At 41.1% G+C, this 21,069-nt stretch overlaps 1 long non-coding RNA gene across 1 annotated transcript in view; it reads right to left on the bottom strand.

The window, feature by feature from the left end:
• The window catches only part of LOC114686191, a 60,455-nt gene extending 54,861 nt beyond the window's left edge, over positions 1 to 5,594 (bottom strand). Inside the window, exon 1 of the long non-coding RNA XR_005092280.1 lies at positions 3,689 to 5,594. This is a non-coding gene — a long non-coding RNA (uncharacterized LOC114686191). The remainder of the gene's footprint in view (positions 1 to 3,688) is intronic.
• Positions 5,595 to 21,069: the final 15,475 nt, after the last annotated feature.

Below are 21,069 nucleotides of genomic sequence, written 5' to 3'. Positions count from 1 at the left end.
AATGATCTACTAAACTGCCATTTGCTGACATTTAAAAGCTTAATAGAAGAAAACTGTATTTTCCTCCATTGGCATCGCATTGATGGTGATTGCTTTTCTGTTACTCCGATTCCCCAGGTTAACTTTCTACCACCACTAATTTATTTATAAATTTGAGAAAACTTTTTTAACCCACCCTTGTCAGCTCCTTCCAGAAAATGTGGGGCTTGACACGTAGAGGGATAATTTAAATAAATTAGCCCCTTTCCAGCCTTCAGCAGTTTTCAGCATAAAAGGCTTCTTTCTTGTGACTATTCACGCTTGCATCAGCTTGATTTTGATGAATGCCCTGCGAATTCCCTGATAGTACCTCAGACAGAGATCTTAGACCAATGTCAACAGGGGTTTTTAAAGCTCCTTCATTTCCAGCACACATCAGCATTCAAGGCCTGAGAGGCAGCGGGTGCAAGGGGAGCCAACTGTGGGCTGAGCTTTGCTGATAGGTTAAGCAGAACACCCATGCCAAGGGGGAAAGGCTTAGAATGGAGACATGGTGGAACCTGTAAGAAAGTGTTTTGAAGCTAGAGACCACAAGACAATACCAAATGGGCTGGATTTACATACCCCCTGTAGGTCAGGAGAATTGGAGCTGAGGTACAGACAATGCCACCTCTGGTCAGTATGCATGCTAGGGAGGCATGATGTCTTGGGCAAGGACCAAAAGGGACTATGCCTTCTTTCCACTCTACCTTTACCAGTGGGCAGCACATCTTGTTTCTCTAAGAGACAGTCATTTCCAGATTACTCGAGCAGAGCATAATGTCAAGGTGCAGCCCGCATGGTCCTCTGCTAAAATTTGTCCATCTAGAAGGAAGAAAAGGGCTTGGGTAGAAACGCACTGTTTAATAGCCAGTACATAGTGAGTGTATCAATTTTGGCATGTGTGTGCATCTATGTGTGTGTGACATGGATGCGCAGGCCTGCAGAATTCCAAATCAGGCCTCAGACACCCAGAACCTAGAGTTACAGGCAGTTGTGAAGTGCCTAGTTTCAGTTTGGGGGAGTAAGCTCAGGTCCTCCACAAGAACAGCAAGTGTTCTTAACTTCTGACCCATCTCTCCAGCCCCAATACCATTTTCTGTAAAGGAGCTCATCTCAGCTGTACAACAGGTGTCACACAGGTGTGTAACTGCTGTCATCACACTCACCGCTCGCTCTTTTCTGTCCCCTTCCCTAACAGTCCCTCCTTTCTTCTCATGCCCCTTGACTCCCTCAGTTCCACATATGAGAGCAAACAGGCAACCATATTTTTGTTTAAGTGTTGGATTTGGGGTCACAGCAGGAGTGGATGGGATTCAGGAAATAACAGATGGCAGCACATGGTTCCCACCAGTCCCCTGCTTTGAAGATCTCCTGAAGTCCCTCAGTCCAGAGGTGCTCTGTTTAGTACAGTTCTCTCTTCTCTCTCCTGTCTCCTCTCTCCCCCCTCCCCCTCCCTTCGTCCCTCCACTCCCCTCCCCTTCACTCCTCTCTACTCTTCTCTTTTCTTTCTCCTCCTAATTCTCTCCTGCCCATCATTTTGCATGTGCTCAAAAAGATTTTCATAATTTAGATATACTTAACTGTTCATTTTTCTTCATAACTGAGGGAGAGCTTGGTTCTGTGACTGACTATGCAGTAGGGCAGCCCCTCGGTGACATCTCCAACCCTGGCAGGGTGCACAGGACAGCGTCTCCTATCCTCTTGGGTTTCCAGCACCCAGTCTTCCTACTGCACACAAACCAGTAGATTACAGTAATAGTTGTGAATGACCAGCAGAGGGTCAGAGCATCAAGGAGATATGAATAGACCATCTTTGAAGTAAACGGAGGAACGAAGAACTCTTAGCTTCTTAATTTGTTAGTTTTTTCATCAAGGCAGATAAAATTACCAAAATCCAAACACGCTCTTCATAAAATATTGGGCCATATTTAAAGATTATTCATAAATCACTTCTGCTCTTACACTGGAAAATAAAATTATGATAGACCAAGGACTCTTCTCTAATTACAGGATAATAGTTACCTAGGAAATTGTCCATGTGTCATGTTAGAAAGGAATTTCAGGTAGTGCAGAAATTTATTTATTTATTGACTTATTTTGAGATTTAGATTATATGTGTTTATGGGCACAATATGCATTCATGGTGAAGTAGGATATTTTGAAACAATTTCCTAATTATAACTTGATGTAAGTAAACACTTTCCCTTAAAACACCACATCAAAACCAAAAATATAGGAATTTCTGAGATATGTGGTAAGAAATGTAAGTGTATTTTCAGAGAATCTGAAAATAACCACCAGAAAATTTTACCCAAATAATATTAGAGTGGTGTGATTCAGGTGTGGGATAATATACTGAGATACCCTGAAGTATTAAATATGAGCCTCCAAATTTCCATTAACATGTTTTTTTGTGTTGCAACAGAATTACAGTTATACCTGTGCATTGGAACAATTTCACTAGTCTCAAGATGAAAGGTACAGCTTTCTTCAAGATAAATAAATAAATTACTATTATTATTATGTGTAGCACTAAACCAATGCAAAATAAAACGGAGCATTTTCTAGAATGTGGGAGAACATTGCCTCCTGAGAGCATAATGGAGTGAGCCAGCGCAGTAAGCCGCACTATGCAAACAGCAGTGGGTGATAAAGGGCGGCCCCTTGAATTGTGTGATAGTTGTGGGTGCAATTTAATGCCTTCAAGTGTGCCACAAAATATTCTGGTATTCAAGAGTGTGCCATTAATGCAGAAAAGGGCAGATAGGTGGAAATCCGAGAAAACTGCAACAAGAATTAGTTCAAAGGGAAGCCTTTGTTTGACAAGGCATCGGTTTTATAAACAGTTAAGGACTCTCTCTCCTCTAAGCACCCTGGTTTGACTCGCTCTATTAGACTCCCAAAGACTAATTCATCCAGTTAGCAAACCAGACATAAACAAATGGTATTTAAAAAATGCACCTTTAAAAGGCTCCATCTAAAGGTTGTGGGAGTAGGAGATGAAAACCATGGAGAAGGTTAGCAGTGGTTAACCTCGGGGCAGCATCATGTTGCTGCCAACAAAGGTGGTCAGTGATAAGTTCTTACAACAGCTGCCAGGCCCTGATCCCAATTCAGGAGATGCTCCTCATTACACAGCAGCTTACACAGGAGATCAGAAACTCAGTCATGAAGGGAGTTTCCTCTTCTTTAGCTCTCATTCAAGGAGATATTTTTCACACAAAAAAATATGAAAGCTCCCTATGGAGTCCCAGGTAAATATGAGTCCAATTAAAGTTTTGGATCTACTTTATTGGGACACCATCTGAGCTATGAGAACCATATTTGAAATGGGTACACACAGAGACTTACACTTCACACACACACACACACACACACACACACACACACACACACACGTTTTCCTGGGAGAACACCCAATGTCACTAAGCTCCTGTCTTTCTCGGAAGTCACCACACCTCTAATGATGTGTTTAACTGGTCCACTGACTTGTGGCTATACCATTTCCCTGAAACTTGTAATTTGCTGTTAATTGCTTCCAAGAGGATACTTGGCTGAGATATTTATTTGAAGAAGAGTACAAATTCCATTTGAGTAAAAAATGTGTTCATCAGAAAATCAAACATAATCAGCAATGTTTGAAGGACTGATGGTGTCCATTACTTACCAGTATATTTAGATGAAGAATCAAGGCTGTCTTTGAAAGTGTGGTGATCTGTGAAAGAGTCAGTTAATAATAAATGCATGTGCTATAACAGGGAATGAGTCAGATCAAGATGGGATGCCATTTTGTTAGGGAGAACTATTGGACTCTATCTAGTCTCTCACTGTCTAGACACACTGTCCAGTAGCTCTATGCAGTGACCAGAGTCCAATAGCTCTTTAGTCTACACAGGCTTTAGTTGTACATAATTCTTTTACCTTCATACTCTGTGGATAAGTCCTACTTGCTATTTGTTATTAAAAATCAGATCAAATGTTACTTTCTTTTGAAATCTGGGTCAGATGACTACAACAGAAAAATAGACAAATAGAGAGTTTGATTTCACAAAACAGCATTCTGGGCCAGTAGATCAACAGTAGTGACCTTAACATCACTATTCTCCTGGACACCTCCCAACTCTTGTCACAGGGCAGGGGATTGTTGGTACAGGTGTTGGTTGGAATCAATCATCGGTGGGTGGCACAAGAAGTGGTCCTCTTGATGAACAGGAACAGGGTGACTGTGAAAGCATTCCTGAATGGATATGAGAACTGCCATCTTTACAGAGGGTATCCAGGGATACAATCACAGGAAGCGGTAGCAGAAGAAAGTAAGATGGGACATATTCTAAGAGGACTTAGCTAAGAAGCATAAGACAAGCTGCTACCTAGAAATGTCTGGCTCCAAAGTGTAAGGAAGCCTGGATGACTCTCAAAGTGTGCAGAGAAGCCATGCAGGATTGGTGCTGATGCTGATGTTCTGCTCTTTCTCTGGACAGCCCAGGCCTGAATGAGTAGCATGGAGGAAAGGGATGCAGACAGACTCTGGTAACTCTGAAGTGGAAACATTAACTCGAAGCTAAAAAAAAATTTAGGGTTATTTTTTCCTTTCTCAAACTGACAACCATTTCCATGTTAACGTCCTAGAACCTTTCAAAACATGGACTGAGGACTTAATGTGGTACTTTGTAATTGCCGGAACTTTTATTAATAATGTTTAATTCCAGCTCTGTAGATCAGTCAGACAAAACTGACTGACATGCTTAAAAAGCAAATGATCCTGTGAAATAAAGTCAGGCCCAGGAACAATTTTGGAGCTCTAGTTGTTTAAAAAAAAAAAAAAGTCTTGACAAAAATAAGTACTGCAAGCGAGCAGTAAAACTTCCCCGCAAGTCCTCAAGATGTTGGTTGAACACGAATTTTGGAGCCTAGGATTTAGCTGTTTATTTTGAGAGCAAAGCCATGGGTCTGCTAAGAAAAACCTACACCCATTTTTATGGCGTGACTTTTTATTATAAGAGCCTCGTGTGGAGGCGTTCCAGTTACAGCGTGGGTTATAGTAAATGCTACAGAATAGAGCAGCCATTGCTGAGTGGGTGAGAACTATTGGGTCAGGCTACTTAGAAGCATTCTTGCACACATCTCTTCTGCCAGGGAGCACCAATTGAAAACACATGTAGGTCACTGAGGGCAAAAACTCTTCTGTTCCATTAGAGTTTATCAAAACACAAAATTTAGAATTAGGTCTGAGATTTCTGTTTCTGATGAGAAGCTCCTAAATGAGCAACAGGGCTGAAAACTTGACTTTGCTGTTGAACAGAATGAGGGAAACATGTTCACATTAACCTTTCCTTAAAAACAAAACAAAACAAAAAAACCTATAAAGACCAGAACATAAGATTTTCTAAGACATTTATGTATCAGGCAACTAAGGACAGTGGTCTCCAAAGAAAGGGAAATAAATGAGTGAACCCTTCAGTCATTGTAGGAGCTCTAACGGTCTTCAGGACACAGAGTAGAATGGAGAACTTGCAAAGCTCAACCAAATCCTCAGCTGTGGACGTAAAGCTGGATTATAGAGAGACAAAGCACCAAGCGTTCACTGGAAAGAGAACCAATGTAGAGAGTTGACAGAGATTCCTGGGCTAAGCTGAATTCTCACCAGCACAGATGCATAATGAAACTAAGAGAAACCAGGGGAAGCAACATCCAAAAAGACTTGGCAAAAAACTGCCAAGTAGCTAGATGAGATTGGGGGATTGCTTTTGCCAGAAGGACTGAGAGACCTCACAATGTCCAGGACACGATGAAGAAGACCTTGGAGTCCTTGCTTCATGAGGGGGAGACATCCAGGGCTTGGATCAAACAGTGTTCTGAAGTCTCTCAAAATCCTTAAAAGTAAACATTTTAAGCTATATAGTCATACATATAGCAAGAAATTATTAAGAGAATTAAAGAATAATCCATACGTAATAGATAAACTCATTATGCCAAAGGTTGGCAGACACACAGTTAAAAAGAAAAGATTTCCCACTCTAAGCTAATCATAGTGACAAGGCAGGAGAGGCAGAGGAAAAGGATGGAGTAACTAAGGCAAGTCTAGACTATATAGTGAGAACCTGAGCCCTGCCCCAATCCCATTGTAACGTTAATCAAAATATAGCCTGAGTAACTATGTTGCTATCAAAGCAGATGAGTGGATGCTGGGGCAAAGAATCTTAACGGCTCATAATGAGGAGGACAGTTTGGATATTCTAAATGTCCATGCACCTAGCAATAGACCTTCAAAATATATGAAGAATTGGAGGATTGCTTAGAGAGAGAGAGAGAGAGAGAGAGAGAGAGAGAGAGAGAGAGAGAGAGAGAGAGAAGTATAGGACTTCAATATCCCTTTCTCAATAATTGATAGAAAAACAAAAAACTATTTTATACACAGAGAAAAATATCTTACACACCTGAGAATACATATTCCTTTCAAATAAATGCCAAGCACCAAGATAGCTCATAACCCAGGATACAAAATATGTCCCCATAAATTTAAAAGAACTCAAGCCTCAAAAAATGTTTTTTAACTACAACAAAATTAAGTTGAAAAATGAAAACAGTAAGATTTATGATCAGTTCTCAAATATTTGGAAATTTTAATAGAATTCTAAATAAACCATAAGTTAAGAAAATAAAAAGAAACCAAAAGTCATCTAGGCTGAATAAAATGAAAACAGCGATATATCAAAACTGGAGGGACGCAGCAGAGCAGCACTGGGGTTGGAAAGAGGGCATCTTAACAGAAAAGTCCTGCATTAAAACAAAGAAGAAACATCTAAATCAATAAAGCCCAGCTTATACCAAAAGCAACAAGAACAACAGCCACATTAAAAAGTGAATTAAACAGAAGGAAGGAAATAGAAAATATCACAGCAAAAATCGATAAAATACATAATATCATGAGAATAGCCTTGAACTTCCCCATCAGCTGAGCCCTGAAAGATGGGGCTCCTGGTGGGTACACTGGGAAGAAGTTAGGAACATCAGCAGGCCTCCTGAACTTACCAGTGTAAACAAGCATGCCGCAGACAGAAAGGTCTAAGGGACATTCCAGATCCGGTGGGTAAGCTGAAGTTGTATGGAATGTAGAAACTGTTTTTGCAGAATGAGAGAGGAAGAGGAGAGACGGGAAGGGACAAAGCAAGACCCGAAGCTGGAAACAGAACTGAGACACCGAGCCTTGTGTACCGTGACACAGCAGTGCTGGTGGATTCTAGTCGCCCATTAGAGGCTGTACAGCATCAGAAGGTGTTGCAACCAAATCCTTATTATCAATATCATTGTGGGGAAAGCATGGAAGTCAAAACCCAGAAAAGGAAGCTGACAGTGAACAGTCTAGAGAGCTGCCTTCAATTCCCATTGCCACTTTAACAAATGCAAAGGACCCGATGGCTGAAGGGAAGGAAGCCTCTAATTTCAGTGCTTCAGACAGAAACTCAACCAGGTGGCTTGGAGACAGAGCAGTGGAAGAGTCCTTGCCTGGGGGTCTGACAGAGACAGATATCATGGGGTTAAAATATTGGCAGCACAGCCTTCCTTCTGGAGGCTCCAGAGAAAGGTCCCTGTCTTTGCCTTACCAGCTCTTAGAGGCATTCCGTGAATTAAGTCCCTTCTTCAGTCATCAAAGCCAGGAATGATGCATCAAATCCTTCTCACAGTCACAGACCTTCCTCCCCCTCTTCCTCCCATATCATCAGATACTCAGTGACCTTGATCCCTTCTCTAACTTACCCCCCCCAGGTCAACATAGCATCCTGGGGTTTGGGACATGGGTCCTTTTAAGAGACCATTATTCCTCCTTTCTCTAAAGCTATTGCAAAATCCCATGTAAGAGAAGAGAAAAACTCCTAGAGAGATGGTAGTAGTAGAAAACAGGAAAATCTAGAGAGTGGTCTTTAGGTGCGTGACTGAAAAAAGAGGGATTTGTTTAGTGGGTTTGGAAGATACAGGGCATGAAAAGAAAAATGAGAAATCTTCATTGATTAAGTTTAAAAAACTTAGTAAAAGATGATCTCGTTAGCCCCTTGAGCTCAGTGTGACTATCACTAATACGTGACTGTCAAGTTCTTACAGTGCACTTGATCTGAACCAAAGGACCAAGAAGCAATCATAAAGTTCTTATAGAGTATTAAGGGTGAACTGTGCCAAGGCTTGCTGGAAATGTGAACTGAAGTGCAAAGAAGCAGTAACTCTGATAACTAGGGCATGAGCATTGCCAGGTAATTTGAAGTCTCTACCAGAGCCCTTGGCTGTAAGTTACTCCACAAAGTAAGACCGACACACAGCATCAGACTCAGTATCTGCCAACTCTCATGGCTCTTACTTGAGCTTGAGCACGAGAACTGAAGCCCATTTCTGGGTCTTTAAAGCCAGCAATAATCCATCAAGTCCTCCAATAGAGTCATTTGGATCCTCTTTTCTGTGGCCCACTTCCTCTTTAAGAGTCTGGTAGTTCAACTGGACTCACTCCTATAATTAGCTTACCTTAGTGGAAAAAAAATGCACAAATTCAATTGACCTTATTGGGGCAATAAGAAGCACAAAGACACAGCATAACTGCAAAATCCTAAGGAGAGGAAGTTCCGGAAGCAAAGGACTTGTCAGTGAAAAAGCCCAAGACTACAGGAAAGGCTGTCCTTTGCAGCAAAGGCCTGGGGCAAGGTGAAGCGTGTGACTTCCTAGTGCCACACTGTAGAGGGCAATGGTTTGGAGGTTTTCGGCCTTCCTGATATTCCTGGTCACTTAATCATCAGAACAGCATTTGAGAGGTGGCGATTGCAGGTCATGTGGTACAGGGAGGTTAAAACCTTTGTAAAAGAGGCTTCACACAGTGCTCCCCCCCCTTTCCTTTCTTTTTATTCCTCTGTCATGAATGAACACAGATTTTTTTAAACTTTTTTTTAAATTTAAGAATTTTTTTTTAATTTTACATACCAACCACAGTTCCCTCTTTCCCTTCTCACACTCCTTCCCATCTCCTCCCTACTCCCCCCCCATCTCCATCCACTCCTCATAGGGGCTGAGGCCTCCCTTCAGTAGTCAACACAGGCTGGCATACTGAGTTGGGGCATGGCCAGCACCTCCCCGCTGCATCAAGGCTGAGCAAGGCATCCCACCATAGGGAACAGGCTCTAAAAAGCCAATTCATATACCTGGGACAAGTCCTGGTCTCATTACCAGGGGCTCCACAAACAGATCAAGCCACAAAACTGTCACCCACATTCAGGGGGCCTAGCTCGGTCCCATGCAGGCCCCCCAGCTGTCAGTCCAGAGTCTGTGAGCTCCTCTTTCTGTTATAAATTTCTCAGAGTCAGGCAGTTGGTTGTAGCAGCACTCCACAGAATAAGCCATCATCTTCTGTCTCGTATGAACCCATGAGAAAATATGCTTCAGTTTAAGAATTGAGGCATCTCCTCATTCTGTGAGAATCTTAAGTATGGGCATCAGTGAAAGGTCTGGTTGAATTCACTGCAAAAAGCATAATTGGGTGGGATGATAATATTAATACATCTAGAAATAAAGGTCAGTTAAAAGATAAGAACTCAAGGCATTACAGAAATCTGTTAATTCATGGTAATGTAAACAGTGCAAAGTACAAGCTGTGAGTAATAAAACATTCCATGACAAAATCTTAGGGTCCACATTCATGGCTGAGAATGGCAGGGAGACCAGGGAAATGTTGAAGTATCAGACCTTCATTCATTTTCTTCTACTGTGGAGTCATAACAACCCCAAAATAAGCTTCATGGCTGTGGCTGCCGTGACATATGAGCAGGGATGTCTGGCATGAACAGAGGTGAGCAATAAAAGTGAAGCAAACGAGCAAAAATATATCAAAAATGACTAAAATGATGTGTTTTCATTGTTAAGAGATGTAGTGAAATTCGTATCTGGTGAATTCCAGTCCAGCGTTTCCATGATATATCTTTTATAATTTCCCTCTAATTATAATGAAAATCATTTCTCAATGTAATTTTGCAATAAAAATGTTTCTTTATTTCTCATTACATAAGAACATGATCTGGTACCGTTGTGGAGCAGGCTTACAATGTGCACTCTGTATCTTCTCTCCCTTACCATTTAATCTCTTCATAGTCTACAGATGTCAAGAGGTTCAGATTAAGCTTGTTAAAGATCTGCTTCACTCGAACTCACTGATGATTATTTATTTAGCAGTTTTATGTAACCCTGTCATTGCTAAGCACTCTATTAATTTGCCGAGGGACAAATCAACACTAGTTATTTTTCTACCGGCTATTAGACTCGGTGCTGCTGTTTGCTACAAACCACTTGCCAGTTAATTATAAATTATGGGTCCTCTTTGCCTATATTAATTGATATCTCCTCTGCCATTGTAATACTAGACAAATAAATTGAAGGCAAGATTTATTAAGCAGTGTATGCCTTGTGTCTCTTGATTAGTATTCTTTACTTTTTTTAACATTTATACTTGTTTATACAGATTTGACAGAGCAATGCATTAGAAAAATGATCTTTAGGGTGTTTTGTGGTTAAAGAAAAAAAGGAAAAAGGAAAGCATGGAGAGAAATCGGAAAATTTAATAGACTCACAATTCATTGCAAGCAGCTCCTAAAACGCTGCTGACTCTTGTGCTAAGAAATGGTGGTGACAGACTCCTAATTATGCAAAAGCTAATGTTCAAGTGGGTTTAAAGTCTATGTGTCCTATTGTTATAAGGTAAACTGATACGAACGTCACCTCAGATCTATCTTGTTTTGCTCCTGCAATATCCTTTGTTGTAAATTTTCATCTGTTGCACATGCTTCTGTATATAGAACCCTTTTATCCTCTAAGCTTTCATTTTGTTTAAATCATGACTTGTTAAATTGTTTTTGTGCAGGTTTAATACATTATGACAAAGATGCATGGCAGCTATTTTTAGTTTTCAGCAGCATGAATTCTAGATGGCACTAGCCCAGAACCTATACCATTCCAGTTGAGACCACAAAGGAACTGGGGTCAGAATTTAAGTGAGATCGGAGGGAAAAATGACCAAATAAAGTCTTAGCTTGTTCGCTGCCTGGATAGTATCACACACGGAAGAACTGCAGACTTGGTGGTACCCTTTACCTCAGCTGGTCCTTATATTGTATTCTGAAGTCAAAGGGCACCAGGACTCAACTATCCACAAAAGATCTGGATCTCTGAAATACTAGTTTTGCACATAATTTCTCCACTTAATTGACAATTTTGAGCCAACTTGTTTTTGTGACATGCTGGATTCCTATTGGTGCCCCATCCAACATAAATCCAGCCGATGGACAGCAAGCTTGCTGGACTGGATGGACTGTTTGCCCTTTAGTTCTTCAGGAAAAGGAGAGATATTGGCCAAGCAGATCTAGTCCTATTTCAGCTCACGCATGATTGCATCTCTTTTCCAGTGTATCCATATTTGAAGGTTGAAGGCTCCCTAACTAGAATGTAAGAGGATGCCTTTTGAATAAAACCAACTAGTCCATTCAGAAATCGTGCACTCTGCTAATGTGCTGTGACCTTGAACCCCATTATAACAAGATCTGAAGAATCTTTTCCTATGCAGTATGCTAACTTTTTGTTGGCTGCTTCTGGACACATCTCCCAGTGGATATCATGAGTGACAAAATTACCTCATGGCCAGGTTTCATTCAATGAGTCAGAAAACATGTTATTATCTATCACTAACAAAATTATTATTTTGTCTTTAGATCCTCCAGATTACTCTTCCTGCCCATGTCCACCTCAAAGCTCAAAATCCCTTCCTTCCTGGTCAAGCATGATCTGAGTAAGTACAATTCCAGTCATTACTTACAACTAGAAACCCCTGTGATTAGAGGAGGCTTGGCATTCACACACACACACACACACACACACACACACACACACACACACACACATTAAAAAACTAACAAACAAAAACCTCCTAAATACTTTTTTGGGATCATTTAGATTTCACATTATTTTTGTCAATTACAATTCAATCCATTGTTCGTTGACCTACATTGCACTTTTAAAAAATGCCTGATATTATTTTATACCAACTTAGTGATTTTTTTTAAGTTGGGACAATTTGCTGCCCAGGAAATGTTTAGCAAAGTCAAGGGCACTGTAATTACAAACGGTGGAGGGCAGGGGCTGCTGCTCACCTCTAGTGAACAGCAGACGGCACCAATGCTAAGCGCCCTACAATGTACAACATAGTCTCCCAAGAACAAAGAACTGCTAGTCCTTGGTGTAGGTGGTGCTGAGAAACACTGACCAACACCCTCAAAATAGGACCAACTCTCCTACTTATGGGGCACCAGAGAACAGACAAGACTTTTAGAAAAGAAAGCTCGGAAGCATGGTTAGAACACTAATGTCTAGACCTGGGTGGCCTCCTGAAGTTGTCTGAATGTGGTAGTGATGCTAGAGGTTAATGTCAAGTGTTCATACCCTGCAAGGTTTAAAGTGTACGTACTTTGGAACCTAGATGAGTTTTCTATGAAGTTTGTTGGTGTTATCTCATGAGAACATTATCACAATGCATTTATAGTAAATAAGTCAGTTCTATCCAATAAAAAGTAGTTGAATTGGAAGTTCTAAGCTGGCCAGCATGGACTGCTATCAGAGGTGGAACCATGATTTATGTGGTTCACTGAGAAAGTGGGAAGGCAATAGCACACAAGCACACATTGATAAATGACATGAAGTAGGTTTTAGTGCATCTGGAAAAGTACTATATTAACATGAGATATGAGTCTTTTAGCAATTGTTTGCAAACATCCAGTTGTTTATCAACAACGATTCAATATAATGGTCACCCCCAAACTTCTATCTCAATATGTTTAATGACTTTAGCATATACTTATCAATATCACATACATGTGGGGTTGAGGAGATAGCCTCAGTAAAGCACTTGCCTTGTAAAGACAAGAACATGAGTTCCATCCCAGAACCCACAGAAAACACCCAGATGTAGTGATTTGTACTTGGCAGTTACTCTAATGCTGGGAGTCAGGGGCAAATTCCTGGAGCTCCTTGGCCATCCAGCATAGCCAAGCTAGTGAGTTTCATGCCAGCAAGTGACTTAGCCTAGAAAGAAACAGAGGGGTTGTACTCTGACCTCCATGCATGCACACACATAAGCACACAATCCGTATTAGAGACTTAAGAATTCACATATCCAATATGGAGTTTGATTTCTCATTTAAATTTAATGAAATTAAATTTAATATCTACTGGCCTATTCTTTCTAAATATGAACTTTGCAGTCCCTCCCTGTGTTCTGTTCATTTTGCAGATGGCTAAGACATACGAACGTGATTCTTAATAAAATTTATACTTTTGCCACTAGTGACCTTCCTGAAGGTAGCAATGTTGTCTTTTCCTTTGTACCTCAAGTGCTCAGAGCAAAATGAGAGTTTACCACCTGTCTGTTTAATAGGTTGTTGGTTTATAACAGTAGGAAGAAACATGATATATGCTCATAGACAGATGCCACGAAGCAGAACTGGAATGCGGCAAGTGAAAGAAGGGCACATTTATTCTCAGAGACTCTCTCCAGGTCCACACCAAAGCTCGGTCAAGGACTATGGTGATGTTTTATTTATGCACCCCAATAAAGCTTATCTGAGGATCAGAGGAAATATCCAGCCACTATATTAAACATAGAGGTCAGGCAGTGGTAGCACATGCTTTTAATTCTAGCATTCGGGAGGCAGAGACTCATCCAGATCTCTGTGAGTTCAAGGCCACACTGGGAAGAGAGCCAGGAGTGGTGGCACATGCCTTTAATCCCAGGAATAATTAACCATAGAGGTCTGGAGGTCTGTACAGACAGGAAGTGATAGAGCTGGGTGGAAAGAGGAAGTGATATAGCTGGCAGAGAGAGGAAGTGAGATGGCAGGGCACAGAAAGGCATATAGGCATAAGTAAACAGGAAGTAGCTCTCTCTGGAGGCTGAGGAGTTGGTGAGGTGAGGTTGACTGTGGCTTGTCCTATTGCTCTGATCTCTCAGTTTTCACCCCAATAGCTGACTCTGTTTGTTTTTTTTTTTTTAATTAATAAAACCTTTTAAGGTTTGTCTTACAAAGGACCCCACAGACTTTCCTTTACTATTTCTCATTCTGAAGTCATCTTCAGGTTCTAAGTGCAGGAGTAATGAAATAATCTTTTGAGGACCACTCAGGTTGATTCCACAGTACATGTCAATCTAGCTTTAGATCCTGCCTTGTTTCTAGATTCCTTCAAGATGGAAATGAAAGCAGCCAGCAGCACAAAAGTAGGAGGCATATCAGCCCCTCTCCATCTAACATTTCTTTCTTTTATCAGTGAAATAAAGTTCTTTGTTCTCTTGCATCTTTTGTGGTCACTGTCCTGTTGGAAGGAAGAGACACCATACCCACAGGAACTCTTCAAGAGGAAATATTTATTTGGGGGCTTGCTTACAGCTTTAGAGGGTTAGTCCATTGTCATCATGGCAGGAAGCAGACAGGCACAGTGATGGCGCAGTAGCTGAGAGCTTTACAACCTGACCCACAGGCAGCATGCAGAATAACAAAGACACTGGGGTTGGGGTGGGTTTTTGAAACCTCAAAACCCTCTCCCAGTGACATCTTTCAACAAGACCACACCCTAATCCTTCTCAAACAGTTCCACAAACTGTGAACCAACTATGCAAACATATTAGCCTGTGGGGGCCATTCTCATTCAAACCACTACACCATCTCAAGTGAATCTTCAAATCACTGTACAACGAAGTCAGCTGATATACATCCTCTTAATACTTAAATTTGTGTTTCCTGTTAAGCTTGTGTGTGTTCCTGCATCCTGACTTCCTTGTTGGTGTTCATAAGCAGGGATGCCAAGCTGGAAAGGAGTCATTATCTCACTCCAGATGAGCAGGGGATTCTTGCCACAATCATAACATAGCCACAACCACCCTGTTCTGCAGCTGAATTTTAATAACTTGGTCATTATTTGAACTCTCAAGAGGTGTTGTACTGTGGAGTCTGTGTGTCTATTCGAAAACTAACACCAGACTGTGAGTGACACTTAGACAGCTAGTTCTCCATTGCCCTTCTCAAAGGAACTTGGGGATATTTTCCCTTCACCTTGGAGGGCCAAAGTTGTATTTCTTCTCCCCTTTGCTTTCCTTACATTTTCATGGTACACATTATGTCCATTCAGTTGACAACCCAGGATTCTGCCAGAGTGGAGAAAACTGCTTCCTGGGGAGGGAGGGGGTCTCTGAAAACACAGGTGTCGTTCAGCTGAGAGTGTTCAAACAAACTCATCTCTTGTATACACAAACTATGGCTATGATAGAATGGTCAACCTGCAAGATCTGCTTACTATGAATCAGATGCTTGGCATACAGAATAATCTGTGTATTCCCTACTGGAGGAGATGTTATCTTCACCTTACAGGCACAGAACTGAAGAGCAAGAGAGTGAATACCTCCCTGTACCAGGTCCCCAAGGAGTGAAGAGCAGGAACAGTAAGGAGCACTCGCTTTGAGGTAAATGTACTATGAAGTTCATTATTACTGGAAAAACCAGTTCACTTTAAACGCCATTGTCCGTCTGATGGGGCTTTAGAGTTTGATTGCAGAATTCTCTGAAAGGGGGTTGTCTGGGATGTAATTAACATGACAAACAAGGGAAAGACACAAGTTTAGCAAAAAGCTCACTTGGAGTGGATACATTTCTCTTTTTCTTTTTTCTAAGCGAGAAGGCTGGGTGAAAGCACATTTTATAACTGCTGACGAGTGGAGCTCTTGAGCTAAGGACTTGTGCTGTGGAAATTCTACTTTGTCTAGCAAACACTGTCAAACAGAAACCTTGAAAGAGGAACATTTATTTTTTCTCATTTTCTTACAAATACTCCATTCTGACCTCAGGGCTTCCCCAACAATGCTCCCAGTCACAGGGTTGGAGGGGTAGTAAAGTCAGAAACATGGCTGGAGCTTCCGTGCGGGCTCACACTGTCCTGCCAAGAGAGAGCAGTGGCTCAATCTGGAATCAACGGGAACCAGGGCACCTTTGGGTGGCTGGGTTCCCAAGAGAAAACTGAGTCTGCACAGCCATCATTTCCAGAGTCAAAACTTGCTGTCTCCCCAACAACAAAGCCATTGAACGCCTAACTATGTAACAATCCCTTCATTTTCCACCATGGCTGTGTCCAAGGGCGTGCAGAAGCAATGACTGCTATCATGTGACTTGGAAGGGAGCACTCATCCCTGTCCCTTCAAGGAGGTGATGGCTTAGTGATTGAGACCACCAGCTGTGTGGTGACTCTGCAACCTACTGCCCTATAGGTGATTTTCCTTTCCTAAATGAATGTAATTTTTCAGGTTCTGTTATCTGCTTCTTCTTCTTGTGTTGTTTTGGTTGGACACAGGGTCTCACTACGTAACCCAGGCTGACACAAGCCTCCTCTTGAGGCATTGCTCACAAAACCCAGCTGATAAATGGAGTGCATATCTTCTCTTGTGATTTGAGGGGTTTGAATGAGAGAACACGGCAACACACTACTTGGCATACACTAAATGGTGAAAGCACTGTGAATTTTATTATTACGTTAAAAATGTGAATTTTAAGATCCTCCAGAAACCAGTGCCAAGAACAGACTTGATGTGCAGGGAACTTAGAGGAGCACTTGCCGGTGAAAGAAAATGAGGAAGAAGTCAGAGAAGTAGTCAGGGATTGTCTCCCTGCCCCTAACCCCAAGGAGAGAAGGAAGGAAGATCAGAAGAACTTAGTTTTCTCTCCCTCTCCATTTCCCCCCCGCCCCCCGCCCTCCACCCCCTGATACTGGATCTTTCTATATTAGCTTGAGTTAGCCCCAGACTCACAATATTTCTGCCTCAGCTCTGAGTGCTAGGATTAAGGACATGAACCACCATGCTCAGCAGCTAGGTTGTACATCCCAGAGTCTCCATAACCTTCCAAAACAATGCTACCACCTAGGAACAACAGGAGCCTTTGAGGGACACTTTTACATTCAAGTCACAGCACTGCTTTTTGTCAACTCTTACGTGATTTTCACTGTTATAGTCTTGTGCTTGTGTAAGAATCTGAGGAGACAGTGGACTTCTTTGATACAATGCACATATGCCAATAAAGAAAAGGGGTACAGCCCTAGAGGTCTGGGACCCTCTACTGTCAGTCAATGACAGCAGATGCAAGGCTCCCCAGCACATCAGCTGTGTTCAGGTTATAAAGCTATACACATCTGTGTTATGAAGGTGACCAAATGGTTAGTCTTGTGAAAATGGTGTACTTTAGTTTGACACATGAAATCACCATGAACAAAATTAGACTGATTGGAGACACACATTTAAATAACAGGTATATGGGGGTGGCAAGTTTGATTTTATTCTTTCTTTTTATATACACGATGTGTCTACATTCAGAGTTGAAATATGAAAGCTTTAAGTAGATTTTATTTACATCTTAACAATTTCCCATTCAGTATTTTAAACTTAATATTATGGTATAATTATAGGTCCAGGCCTGTAAATGCCCATTACCCTATACTTGGCTTTCTTTTCCTTAGTTAATGTTTATTTAAGACATCCTTCTCTTAGGATATGAACATGTTCCCTCTTGCTCTCCTGAATCTCACTAATGTCACAACCTCACCAAGACAGACAAAAGGGGAAAGGGACACATGAATACTCAGTGACCACATTCAATTCACTCTCAGGAAGATGTTACATGACATACCACACTCATCACACACCCGGGGTGAGCCTCACAGCCTACCTGCACACAATGGGCAACTCAGTTATAGTGTAGAAACTAACTCTTTCTTCTTAGCTGTGAATGCCTCCAATCACTCAGTCTCCAAAGTACTTGCCCAGCCTTGCAGCCTTAGCTCTCCATTTTCTTTCCTTTGGAGGTTAGTGCCAACACTTCAACCTGGTATTTTTTTTCATGAGTTTAAAGAACATGGCAAGTGACAGAGGTCTGGAAGAATATATTTCTTCCAAAGCTGGTGACCAATTAGTTGCTTGCCACTGACTGTCATTTCCGAGCTATGAGGGCTGCGTTCCTGTAGCCTGGTGATAGACACACTGTTTATTTTCCACTTTACAGCCTTCGTCAATACTCGGAGTCCCACACCGCTGCCTTTAATGCTGCTCTTCTGGATAGCTTGTGACAGGGGACAAGATAAAAGGTATGTGAGTGCAAACTGGCAGCTGTGAGCAAACTTATCTGGGGTGCACAGCGGAGAGAATGGCTATTTTAGTACCCCACCTTTTATTTTAATGCTTCCAAATGAAATCATGGAAAACACCAAGTCCACAATGTGAATGCTCAGACATAAGCACTGTGGCTAAGGACTTTCTGAGAGTTATTAAGCTGTTGACAAGATGAGAATCAGACACATCCACTGCTAGGTCCGTAATTGTCTTTCATCTAGGAGCAAGCCACCCCCAACTTTTATGATTCATCATATTTGTTTTTTGTTTCCTCAAGCAACATCTTTTATTAGTTGCACACTCACTGCAGAAATTTAATTTCTGCCAGAGAACAACAAAGCCGTTGATTATTATTATTGAGAATCTGGTACAACATCGAGTGAAATAAAATCTATAAGGCATTAAAATGACAGATTAGGCAAGAGCTGTATTCATTTACAAGTGTTAGAACATCATGCTAATGCCTTGCAAGCACAACATAAAATGAAAATCATCTCTTTCATGCTGCTTTAGGGAGGAACGACGTGAAGCTCCCAGGAACACAAGCCTGAGCTGAGAAACAAGCAATGTCCTTTTGTAGTTTGCTTATAGCGCCCTTGACCAACACAAATAAAAACACTCCTCTCACTCACACAGCCAGAAAGCTCTTATCCTTCATCATCCCAAACTAAACAGTGCTAATCCTGGTAGGATTTATGTTTTCATGAGCATCTTCTTGTTTTTAATGGAGAGTAACTCTGCACTCATCAGGCAAGTTCAACTCTTTATAGGGCAACTTAGAAACCCCAGAGAATGTGGAAAACAGGGCTCTGAAGTAAGTGAGTCAGATTAATTATTTGTAAATAACCCTCTTCCCCATAATTTATGCATACCCAACGACTCTAGGCTGATTAACCCCCATTTGAGACACAATATCTGTGCTTTTATATCATGTGTTGCAGCTTAAGATAGGTAAGAACAGTCAAACGACGAGGTACTGGGTTAAACATGTGAACATCAGACTAGGGTTTTTCTTAAGAGAACACCATCATTTCTGTCACAATGTTTCAAAGAATCTCAAGACCAGATTATCTAAAACTGTTAGGACAGACAAATGATCTCTGATTAAAGTAATACAAGTCCCTCAGAAAGGTCTTCATGAGCTTCATGTCGCTTTACATCATGAAGAAGAAGCATGTAAAACAGGGTATAGCAAATTCCATCAGTATAGTTAGCTTTCATAAGTACTTCAATAAAGGAAATATATGTAGATCAATTTACTTTTTAACACTATTAATAAAATATGATGCTCACGTATTTTCTATATAAATATATATGTTTAAATAAGCTTATAAAATAGACATATGTACTTTACTATAATAATGTTAATTATATGTATAATTATCCCTAGGTCATACAAATACATAAATGAAATTTATGAGTCAAATATTTAGAGATTGACTTCAGATTCATTCATTATTTAATTCTCAGAAGGCAGCATCAGGTGTCAAGGGCATCCCTTCTTCAAACCAATAGAGGATAATCTTGACAAGTTTGACTTCTTGTGTCTGCTATAGCTGGTGATTAAATGATAAGGATTGTGGAAGAGAATCTGTTAAATGGCTGCTCTTAACACAGTGGACGACAGAGTGAACCATGAAAGAAGGTAGGCAGGTCAGCTTCCACCAGGGAGACATCAGATACCATTTGCTTTCTCATATGCTATGGAGGATGCACACACAAGATAGATTAAGTTAGTGTGTCACACACAAATCTTAGAGCACATGGAATATTTCCACTCATTCTCTGTTTAAGAAAGCATATTTTAATATAAGTCAATGGCACAGAAACCTTGCTTGCTATGGTTTATTAAAAATACAAAAAGATAACCATAGAACATCTTGTGATACTTGTCAACACATTATTGGTGGTGCTTTGTGGTAACTGAGGTGAGGAAGTGCTATCAGAGAAGGATGATACAGCCAGGACCTATCTTTCAGTCGAGCTGTACAATCCTGGACAGTTTACTTTCATCTCTAAGACAGTGGTTTTAGAAAGAAGGGATTTTTAAAGAGGACCTACCCTAAGATGCCTCACTGGTATTCTGAAAGCTAATTAAGATCATATGATGTGGGAAAAGTAAAGAGAAAAGCTAAGGTAGAGATAACACTAAAAAAATAACCATCATTCTTGGTTGGCCTTACATCAGAATTCCTTCCTTTACTGGACTAACACTTCCTAAACCATCTCTCACTATGAACAATGAATAATGGAATGGAGTATTTCCTGAACTTATGAGCAAGTGTTTTGAGGATTATGGATGCAGTGGATCCTGTGTGAAGAAGCAAAGACTGAATGAGCAAAGATTTGGTGACTTACAAATCTTAGAGCTTGTGTACAAGTCTGGGAATTGTGAAAGGTAAGAGCATTGGTATGGGAGATAGACGCATATTCCAGGCATATGGTGGCACCTAAAGCTTTAATGAAGAGAAATCCATCCACTGAGGTAAGAAGAAAACAAATGAAAACACATGAATTTGAGGCTTGGCATTCTCCCCACTGTCTGGCTGCTAATTTTTTGAACTTCACCCAGGCTGCATGTCCAACAGACCACATGGTGATTGCTAAATTGCTCAATGACCACAAGCTACAATCATGAGGAAATATTCATGAAAATTAACATCCCATTTAATACTTACCACATTTCCAGCCAATACTTTGTGTACCAGAAAGTCCTCGAACTGGCTCCAAAACTTTTCAATTCCTGACAAATGCACTGGCCTCTCTCCCAGGAGCTAGGCAGCAATCTGTGCTCTCTGCGAGAGGATGGTGGTGGCACTGGTGCTGGTGGAAGA

This window comes from Peromyscus leucopus, chromosome 10 (assembly GCF_004664715.2).
Source record: "Peromyscus leucopus breed LL Stock chromosome 10, UCI_PerLeu_2.1, whole genome shotgun sequence".
Lineage (NCBI taxonomy): Eukaryota > Metazoa > Chordata > Mammalia > Rodentia > Cricetidae > Peromyscus > Peromyscus leucopus.
Note: the sequence above shows the minus strand (reverse complement) of the source record. Positions and strands in the feature narration are given on the sequence as shown.